This window comes from Herpailurus yagouaroundi, unplaced genomic scaffold (genome assembly GCF_014898765.1).
Source record: "Herpailurus yagouaroundi ecotype Mexico unplaced genomic scaffold, PumYag 152608, whole genome shotgun sequence".
Taxonomy (NCBI): Eukaryota; Metazoa; Chordata; class Mammalia; order Carnivora; family Felidae; genus Herpailurus; species Herpailurus yagouaroundi.
Window position 1 is genome coordinate 1 of NW_024422949.1, and position 10300 is coordinate 10300.

Below are 10300 nucleotides of genomic sequence, written 5' to 3' on the forward strand. Positions count from 1 at the left end.
GAGAGAGAGAGAGAGAGAGAGAGAGAGAGAGAGAGAATCCCAGCGCAGAGCCTGATGGGGGATGGGGGGCTCAAACTCACAAAACCATGAGATCATGACCTGAGCTGAAACCAAGAGTCGGACGCTTAACCGACTGAGCCACCCAGGTGCCCGCAGAGTGAAAATTCTTACCAGAATCAGTTCTGGATCTCTATCTGTAGTGCCCAACTAAGAAAAATAAAGTTTCACATTGTCCCTTTCTTTTCAAATCCAGACCTATTATATTGATCCTTTCTGTCCCACGGATAGCTATGGTCTTCCTGTTTGTCTGATTTTGCATTACTGGGCTAGGCTTTCTGTCTGCCTGGAACATGCAAGTCGTTGGCTCTTTGTTTTGGCTATCTTTGAGAGTGACTCTGGATTTTGGAAAGGCTCGAACACACAAACCCCAAGTTCATGACCTGAGCTGAAGTCAGACGCTTAACCGACCGAGCCACCCAGGCACCCCAAGGTTGATGGTTTAATTAAAACGGACACATCTTTAGAGTTATCAGCATTAAATATAAAACTTCTGCTCTACTGGAGTAAAATCAACTTTAGCCAAATAAATTCATGTTGTGTCTACTTAAGTAGTTTTCTTTTTGGTAACCTAAAACCTTACAGTTTTGCTAAGTTGGGTTAAACGATAAGTTAAACTCATTAAATATCTAGACCATTTCCGAATAAGACAAAATATCAAAACATTAATGACTAAATAATAGGTTTATCTACTTTTGGCTTCTTCTTACGGAGAAACTAAAAGATACTTAAATGTGTTAGTGCCACATTAGGAAAATTTAAAAAGGCAAGTGCTTCTGGAAATTGTAAAATATATTTATAAATTTGCAAATCTAAAGAATGCTGGTGATGCAGGCAGGCTGGGTCCGGAGACCTAGGGGAGGGTCCCACAGGACTGGCCAAGAGAGTCCTTGGTTTCACGAAGGATCGAGATCAAACAGGAGCCAGAGAAAGTGAAAATAAAGTTTACTGAACAGGGAGAGTGACAGATGGAGACTAGCAGACCAAGTGTCCGGGAGACTCAGAAAGACTTCGGAGACTTCAGTAAAGGAGAAAAAGTCTCCTTGTTGCTTGGGGCTAGGCGTTTATGTTGGAGAAGAGTCGAGAGTACATGTTTCTTCAGGAATCCAAGGTAGGGTCCAGACAAAGGTGACTGCCAGGCGAACAACAGGAGTTATTCCATAAATTCCCGAAGGCAGGGCTATTGACGCCAGCATCAGCTAAGGTTTGTTGGAAGCCAATGTCCTGGAACATGTTTGGGCTCTGGCTCTTCTCGGGTGTTAACAGGTATTTGGGGCCTAGGACAAAACTCAGAGGATGATTACCTTTCTTGCTTCCCCCTTGAAGTGGAAACATGGCTTCTTTGGGTATTCAGAGGCAAAATATGGAACATGAGGAAGTGGGGCCCAAGCAGAAACAGCAGAGATGGAAGCCTTTCTAAATTTTTTTTTATGTTCTTATTTTATTGAAAGCAATTGTTTTAACGTTTACTTCTTTTTGAGAGAAAGAGACAGAGCGTGAGTGGGAGAGGGGCAGAGAGAGAGGGAGACACAGAATGTGAAGCAGGCCCCGGGCTCTGAGATGTCAGCACAGAGCTGACACGGGGCTCGAACTCACGATCTGTGAGAACATGACCTGAGCCGCTCAAGGGAAATGGAGCCTTTCTAAAATGCAAGACAATAGCAACAGACTCTATACAGATGATGACACAGGTGGTGAAATCCCATTCTGCTTCCGCAAAGAATGGCCCCACGTTGCCAGGATTTTGTCATCCTAACGTCCCCATCACATGCCAGGCAATCTGCTCCTGAATCAGAAAAAGTAAGGTTGAGTGAACAAGGGCTGTGAAGTACGAGAACACTTGGGGCCAGTGGAAAACCAAGACGGCCAATTTGTTCTTCCGGGCTCTCTGACAAATCCTGTATTTTGGTTTTTGTATTCCTTCACCTACCATAGTGTGGGGAGACTTGTATAAAATTGCAAAATTAGTCTACCAGCAATGTCTGAGCGGTCAGGTCTGTAATCCTGGAAAAGCTATTTTTGTTCTAAAGGCCTCAAACCTCCCTCTGGACCCTCTGAACACCTGCAGCTGCACTTCATCCAGTTGCCACCTAGTACAGGTCATCAATATATTCTCGCCCTGGTATGTCACGTTTTCCAGATGGGCTGATGCCCCCACGGTAAGAAAAAAGGCTGTCACAAAGTGTGTTTCCGGGGGGCCTGGGCGGCTCAGTGGATTAAGCGTCTAGACTCTTGATTTAGGCTTAGGTCATGATCTCACGGTTGGTGAGTTCGAGCCCTGCATGGGGCTCTGCACTGACAGTGTGGAGCCTGCTTGGGATTCTCTCTCCCCCTCGCCCTCTGCCCCTCCCCCGCTCATGCTTGCTCACTCTCTCTCTCCAAATAAATAAATAAACTTAAAAAATTTAAAAAAGAAAGGAAGAAAGAAAGTGTGTTTTCCACTTGCTGTGCACCCCCCACAATCTCCATATCACTGGAAAAATACAAACCTTAACAAAAACCTTGCAGACTTCTCAGAGTTCTGTCAGTGTGTAACCTTATGTTCTTCCCTCGTCACCTCGTGCTAGGATTACCAGCTGCTGTAAGTCTGTAGTGTCTTCTGCTCAGGCACATCTATCATCAGTAGGTTAAAGAAGACTTCCCAGATCCCAATTTAAAAGATTCTGTTGGTCACAGTCTGTGTAGCCCGGTGACTGGGTATTCTGGAAATGTCATCAGAGGAAGACTGCCCGTGAGCCTCATTCGGAGGGACCTAACCAAGTGCTCCTGACCACAAATACTGCCACAAAACTGGGAAGCGCGGACCCTTGGGTACACATCACACAGCTAAAACACGTTCCACCTGATACCTGGGCCTGTGTAGATGCTGGAGACTTTCAAATCAAAGTGATGAAAAGAAGCAGTTGCCTTTGAGGTAGACTGCTCCCACCCAAGACAACAGATCAAGATTTCATACTTGAACTAAACGTGAAACCCTTTCTCCTTTCCTTTCCTTTACTCTGGCACTGGCCTGGAAAGATAACACCTTCATCTTTATCCCCCAGACCATTGCTGGCGGGAGGGGGGGGGTGGGGTGGGGGGGGAGCCTCTGGAACTTAGAACAACCTTTTATTTAAGTCTAGGACAAAATCTCATTCTGCCCCTAGCTTGTCACAAGCAAAATGAGCCATCTCATTGGCCGAATCCCTGTTTACATTGTGAGTTAGAGAGGACCTACCAGGCTTTCATGAGTCAGGATTCACTCTTACTGGCAGATCCCTGCTCCCTGACAAGGGATAAAAATAAATGAGGCTATCTATGATCAGGAACTTCTTAATTCTTAAAGTTATTGCAGAATCTGCTAAAGCAGTAATTGCCCAGCAAAAATCCTTAGACTCTCTGGCCAAAGTTGTTCTTTAAAAAAAAAAAAAAAAATAATAATGTTTATTTATTTTTGAGAGAGACAGAGCGTGAGTGGGGGAGGGACAGAGAGAGGGGGAGAGCCAGAATCTGAAGCAGGCTCCAGCCTCCGAGCTGTCAGCACAGAGCCAGACGCGGGGCTCGCCGCGGGGTCGAACCCACGGACCGATCGGGACCGCTCGCTGCGGGGCTCGAACCCACGGACCGCAAGGTCATGACCTGAGCCGAAGTGGGAGGCTCAACCGACTGAGGCACTGAGCCACCCAGCCACCCCCAAAATGGTTCTTGATAATAAAATAGCTCTTGATTATTTTTTAGCGGAGCAAAGAGGTGTCTGTGCTGTGGCCAGCACCACCTGCTACACCTGGATTAACACCTCTGGGGCAGTGAAAACTCAAGATATGTTTTCCTCAACACCCTCCCCTCCCCCTCTTCTTAGCAGAGGTCCTGTGAGCACATGGCAAGAGGGGGCTGCCTATAAGCCATGACAAGAGGCCTCAGAAGGAAGCTGTAGGGGAGGCTAAACTCTTTCCCCTACCCTCTTAAGGTCTCGGGCTGGGCCTCAGCATTAAGTTGGCATAAAACAGATTAGCAGGAGAAGAACATAGACATCCTTCCCATGCACATGGGGGCTTTCAAGGAAGAAGAAAGATCCAAAAAGTACTTAGACCTAAGTGGTCATGTACTAGGTGCGGCAAAGAGTAGTAATTACGAAAAGGAACCAAAATAGACGAGGGGGCAAAAGACAGATCAGGGTTATTTTAACCAGGTCTGTTTGTATAGATTTCTCTCAGCCTCGACTTCCTAAATCTGGTGACAAGAACCTTCCTCTCCTCCTGGTATAGGGAGGGCATCTTTCCCATGGCAATTTTATCTTCTGCTGTTAGGAAGAGGAAAGGAGGTCAGAGCACTCTTGCATCTGTTTTTCAAGCATGCCCTTCGCTGAAAATAATCCTTAAGCCAAAGTGGCCTATTTGGGGGTAGCATATTTGGCCGGATTCGAAACCTACCCTGATGGCACCTGGATCTTGGACTTCCCACCCTCCAGAACTGTGAGAAATAAATTGCTGTTGTTTAAGGCAGTCTGTGGTGTTCTGTTAGAACAGTCTGAGCATGCCAGTATACCCATCCACAATGCCAGGACTTGGTAATTGATAATTTCCCTCGTGTTTGTTCCTGCTTCCAACTTAGGACCAACCAGAGAAAGCCAGGTATGCACCCCCACCAACCCCACAGGATACCTCTAAATTCTAGTCAGCCAGTGTGAAAATGAAGAATGGGAAACCTCACTAGAATGGAGTTGGGAGGCCAGAAGGGGGAGCTATACCACTCAACATGAATTACAGGAAGAATTGCCAATTGTAGACCCCAACAGAAGAATTCTCAACGGGAAAGAGTCATCAATGACAGGCCCCAATAGGAAGAAGAATGTATATTGCATCTCCTACAAGAAATTGAGGACCCCCCCCCGCCCCGCGCGGAGGGAGCCAATGAGATACAGTCATCACCCTGAACTCTTGCTTTTCTCCAATGGACTTTACTTCAAAACAGTCTCTCTCAACTGCCTCCTTCTCCTCCATCTAGTGATATTCCCCTCCTTTGCTTATTCAGCTTGCCTGTGGCTCTGCCATAGCATGAATGTCCTGGATTGCATTTCTCTGCTGTTCCCAAATAAGCCCATTTTTGCTGGGAAAATAACTTTTCAAGGTTAACACCTGCCTACAGCTTACCCATGCCAACGGCCTCCGATCAGGGCACACCTGAAGGCTTCCCATTTTTCTACTGTAAAGTTCTCCCACTCCTCTGCCTTCCTTTCATTTCAGTCTCTGCAAAAACGCAAGCCCTGAATAAATAAGCCTTTGCTCTTCTTGCTTGGCTTTTGCTTTTTAACAGGAGCGTCACTGTAGGGTTGGCAAGGACTCCCTCGTTGACTAACTTAAGTCAGGCTCCTGGGGCCCTCAGTTAGTCCTAGTCCTCAGCCTTCCAAGCCCAGTTCCAGCAAGAATCCCCCCATCCTTGATATCTAAACAAGTTCCTTGTAGCAATTTTCCAGTCACTGACTCCCTCACTCTTCTTTCCTTTGGCTGTAAATCCACAGTTCTCCTTGCCGTCTTTGGGAGTTGCCCTCGGTTTCATATTGAGGTTTGTTTCCCCGACTGCAGCATGTAAAGCCAAATCTCTCCAGGCAATCCCTTACAGGCTGATGCCACGTCTTTCCTCTCAGGCTGTTAGCGAGTCCAACTCCTCCTGCTCCCTGTGTGACAGGCAAATGGAGAGGCAAGATGTGGGGACAAAGAAAGCGACTTTATTCAGAAATCCAGCAAACCGAGGAAATGGTGGACTATTCTCCCAGAGAACCATCTCCTCTTGGCATGAAATCCAAGTTTCTTTTATGTTGGCAAAAGGGGGAAGTGGGAGGGGGCTGGAGTCAAAAGGTGGCTGACATCTGCAGACATCTGAGGGAGGCCGTGTAGGGTTTTTGTCCTTGGTCAGTTGATCTCTGTGTACAGGAATCTGGTCATGTCGATCCTGTACATCTTAAACAGAGCATAGTCCTTTCTGTACCTACTTCCTCGTCTCCTCAGGTGAGGTAGATTTCAGGTGCAAAGCAGATTTTGCAAATCTTAGCTGTCACATGCCCAGTGTAGAGCTAAGCAAGCAGATAATTCTAAGGTGTGAGATGCAGCAGCAAGGGAAATAGAAGCAATATGGAGTCGGACATGGTGTTTCTGTTACAAGGCTGGTCAGATTCTCCGGAAAGTATTTCTTCACTCGCACCTGGACGGTGCGTCTGGCTGCCAGGATTCAGGGAATGGGGTGTGGATCAAACTTGATTCACATTCAGTTGCGACACTGTCACCTAATCCCTGTTGCCATGTCCTTCAGTGGCCTCAGTGGCCACAGAGCCCTTGCTTTACCGTTTCCAGAGGAGAACGTTTCAGTAAATGTTTTGTGATTTGAGCAACAGAATAGAATCTACTTTTAATGTTCACATAGCCTTGAAGCTGGGTTTCCAGCCTGGAACACCAATAGGGGTAAAAACAGAAGGGTTGGTTTGCAGTCACCTGGCTGTTGTGTCTAGTTTCATAAATTCAGTTTCTTTCGATACCGGATAGCTTCAAAAATTTTTTGAAATGCATCGCAGAGGTAACTCACCGAACTTGAAAGGAACCCTTTCCTTTGTAGTCCTAAATGTTGCGCTCTACACATTGAAAGGTAATTTTTTTTTAGTGTTTATTTACTTTGAGAGAGAGAGAGAGAGAGAGAGAGAGAGAGAGCGCGCGAGAGAGCGCGAGCGCGCACACATGTGCGCTTGTGAGTAGGGGAGGGGCAGAGAGAGACGAAGCGAGAGAACCCAAACCAAGAATCAGACCCTAAGGGGACTGAGCCACTCAGGCGCTGCAAAAGGCCTTATTCATTTAAAGAAAGGTACACAGGCGCCAGCAGCCTCCCAGACAGGTCCCCCGCCGGGCGGAGGTTCAGAACTCACACCCTCTGCCCCAGCAGGCGGGCACTTGGAGGAAAAGAGGGACAAGCCAATTTCACCCTCCTGAGGGTTGGCTGGCTATATTGAGGAGGGGGCAAGGGCGAGGCATGGGCCGGAGGGAAGGCGCGTTCCCGTGACGTCACGGAGAGGGCGTGTGCTATGTAAATAGGGGAGCGCAGGGGCTGCTGTTTCGGTAACTACCGCTTAAATAGCGTATGATCTCGCGTGCTGTGGGAGCCATTCCAGGACTGTTGGTTGCAAGCGCGTGTGCTGCGTGTGGCAAAGTCTTAGGGAGGCTCGGGGGTGTGTGGACGGGAGTGACCGTGTGTAGAGAGTGTGAGGCGTGAGAGGGTGTAGTGGGGCGGAGGCGCGGGAAGTCATACTTACCTGGCAGGGGAGATACCATGATCAGGAAGGTGGTTTTCCCAGGGCGAGGCTTATTCATTGCACTCGGGATGTGCTGACCCCTGCGATTTCCCCAAATGTGGGAAACTCGACTGCATAATTTGTGGTAGTGGGGGACTGCGTTCGCGCTTTCCCCTGGCTTTTCGTGGTGGTAAAGACAGAAGAGAAGGTGGTGTTTTGGCTTAACCAAGCTGGTTTGGTCTTTAGTCCTATGTGTTGCTAAGGTTCTTTGAAAGCTTCTTACCTTCCTGAGTTTTGCCTTTGTTTCATCTTGTGGGTTTACGTATTGGTGTTTTTGGGTATGGAAGTTCTGTATTCCTGCGTGTAAGTTCAGGCCAGAGGTGTGTTTCTTAGGAATATAACACGTGTGAGGGCACCGTAGTGCACGCAGTTCGCATGAACGGGTGTGTTTTTTCGTAGGTGTTTTCTTTAGTGGACAGGCTTAAAGGAACTCTTTGTGGGTGGTTCGTGCTGAGTAGGCCAAGGCCATGGTGCACACACTTCCCAAAGCTAGGGAGAAACTGCCTGTACCGTGGTCCAGATTCGTTTCCGTTCGTGATATGTTTAGGCTACGCGAGGAAGCAGCTCTGAATTTTACACTTGTTATATTCTCTGCAAATGAACCGCAGTCAGACTTGAATCGCGGGCGGAAGCGTTGTGATCCAACCAGAAACCTCCACTAGAGAGTCTTGGGAGTCAAAGGTGACCAGTTTCTCCTCTTGTGAGAGGCTGCAACTAGGCTGCCTTGCTGCGTCCTACTCTTTAAACACCTAACCTTGCCTAAGACTTCATGTTTTAAGCGTTAGTTTCCCTGTTTGGTGTCTGTCTTGCTTTTTTACGCCTTAAAGCTGTTACTAGCCGATTCCAAAGACCCCAAAGCAGCTTTTTCTATTTCTGGCTTTGGTTTTCCCTTCCTTCCATCTCTTCTCTCAGGCTCTTTCTTGATACCTTTTATAGACACGAAAACACTAGCTCTCTCTCAGCCTCCGGTTTGCACCTGACACTCTTCAGTAGTGTGGCAAGTTAGGAAGCTTCCTTAATAAGAGGGCAGCAAGAATTGTAAGTAACTTTTTTTTTTTTTTTTTTTTCCAGCTCTCAAGTAATTTTAGATGTTCCCTGTCTGAAAATGCAGCTGCGGTGGTATATCCAACTCCGGTTTATAAGAAAACCAACCAGGTCCAGTGTTGACAGTCGTGCACATTTTGCCAATTCCCAGGATGTCTTCTTAACTTGCTCGCTTCTGATCCACAGTTGTCCTGGCAAATAGAAACTACTTGACCAAAAGCAAACGGCAGGGCCATGGCGGGCAGAACCATCAAGCCTCCCTGGTGGGTACCTCAGGAACAGCATTCAGAAGCTGCTGAGACCACTGGAGAGACTAGAAGCAGGAGTTGAGTTGGAGGTAGGGAGTAGAGTTGGGGAAGGGGTTGTATACAAACAAGGGCAGGTCCAAAGAAGACTAAAAAAGTACACTGGAATGCGTCTCGAGTATTGAGGACACTGAAAGTAGAAGATGAACCTCAAAAACAGCATGCTGAGCGATAAAAAGAATACATGCTTGTTGCGACCGGCGCAACAAACACCGAGATCAGGGTCCTGAGGGTAGGGGGATGTAAGAAAAAAAGAGAGAAGAGAAGACAGTTTGGGAACAGGAGGGTCCCATGCGCTGATGGCCCAAGTGACGGCTTTATTGTTGCTGTACACAATCTTTTATAATATAAGACTCTTATGGATCAGGTCATTCTAAGAATAAACAGGTTTCACATGATCACTGCCAGCCAAAACATTTAGTTCTGTGAACCTTGTGAACTTTCTGAACGGGTCACAAGACCTTGTTGATAGATTGCTAGCAGAACACAGTTCCCATGTTTGTTTCTATTTGACTCGGGGTAGAAAAAGGGGAGGTAACATTACTGCCAACACCCGCAGACCACAGGCTTCAGGAATTAACTTTCTCAGCCTTGACAAGGCTTTCGTATGCCCTTGAAAGTGGGGGAATGGGAGGGGGAACCACCGGGTTGGCTGAGTCAACAGGGAACCGTTGCTCGACCCGGTCTCAGCCTGGCACCGGGGCCCGGCCTCCCACACATACTCTGTGGTTCCATCCATGTCAGTGTCTAGAACAGGCAAAACTAAGCCATAGTGACAAAACTAGATCATTGATTGCCTGGGACAGGAGGTGGTGTGGGGGATTGGCTGCAAACGGGCACAAGAAGACATTTTGGAGCAATAGAAATGTTCTTTGCTCTTGAACAGGGTAGTGGTTGCCTGGGGTGCATCCAACTTGTCCAAACTCATCAAACTTGAAATGGATCCATTGTATTATTTACAAATTACACCTTAAGACTTTTGGTTTTAAAAACAAATCATTCCAATTTTAGTGTCTGAAGTGCAATTAATTAGTATTAGCCTTGGAAAGTTCTTTTAGAAAACTATCACTCATGTAGTGAACAATCCCTCCATATTTGTTGTGTATCTTTTTCTTCCGTGAAATTCATGCCCTATTAAACTCAATACTTTCAAATAAAAATAGGCTCTATAAGAGCTCGGTTTTTTATACAAGAATATTTGTAAATACATCCTCCCTATAGATTTATCAAATGTGACTCCATTAGTAATTACCTAATGCACACAAAATTATTTTTTATTTTAAGCTGTTTCAAAATTTTACATATACGTATTTTGTGCATCATTTGCATTTTACCATTTGTGTAATTTTTACCATGTATAGCTTTTGCAAAAAATGTAGAACAACTTAAGAATAGATTTGAAGAAAAATATGTAAAGATGTTAGAAGTAGTTAATTCCAGGTGGTGGCATAAGGATGAATGCTTATCTTCTTCTGTTTGTTTGTTTGTTTGTTTGTTTGATGCCCGAGGTGGGGCTTGATCTCAAGACCCTGAGTCCAAGAGTCGCATGCTCTATGGACTAAGCCAGCCAGGCGCCCCTATT

General features: G+C 46.5%; 1 non-coding gene across 1 annotated transcript; it reads left to right on the forward strand.

The window, feature by feature from the left end:
* The first annotated feature begins 7322 nt into the window (after positions 1-7322).
* Positions 7323-7486, forward strand: LOC121026746 (U1 spliceosomal RNA). The gene has a single exon (XR_005788440.1). It is a non-coding gene; the product is annotated as a U1 spliceosomal RNA (small nuclear RNA).
* Positions 7487-10300: the final 2814 nt, after the last annotated feature.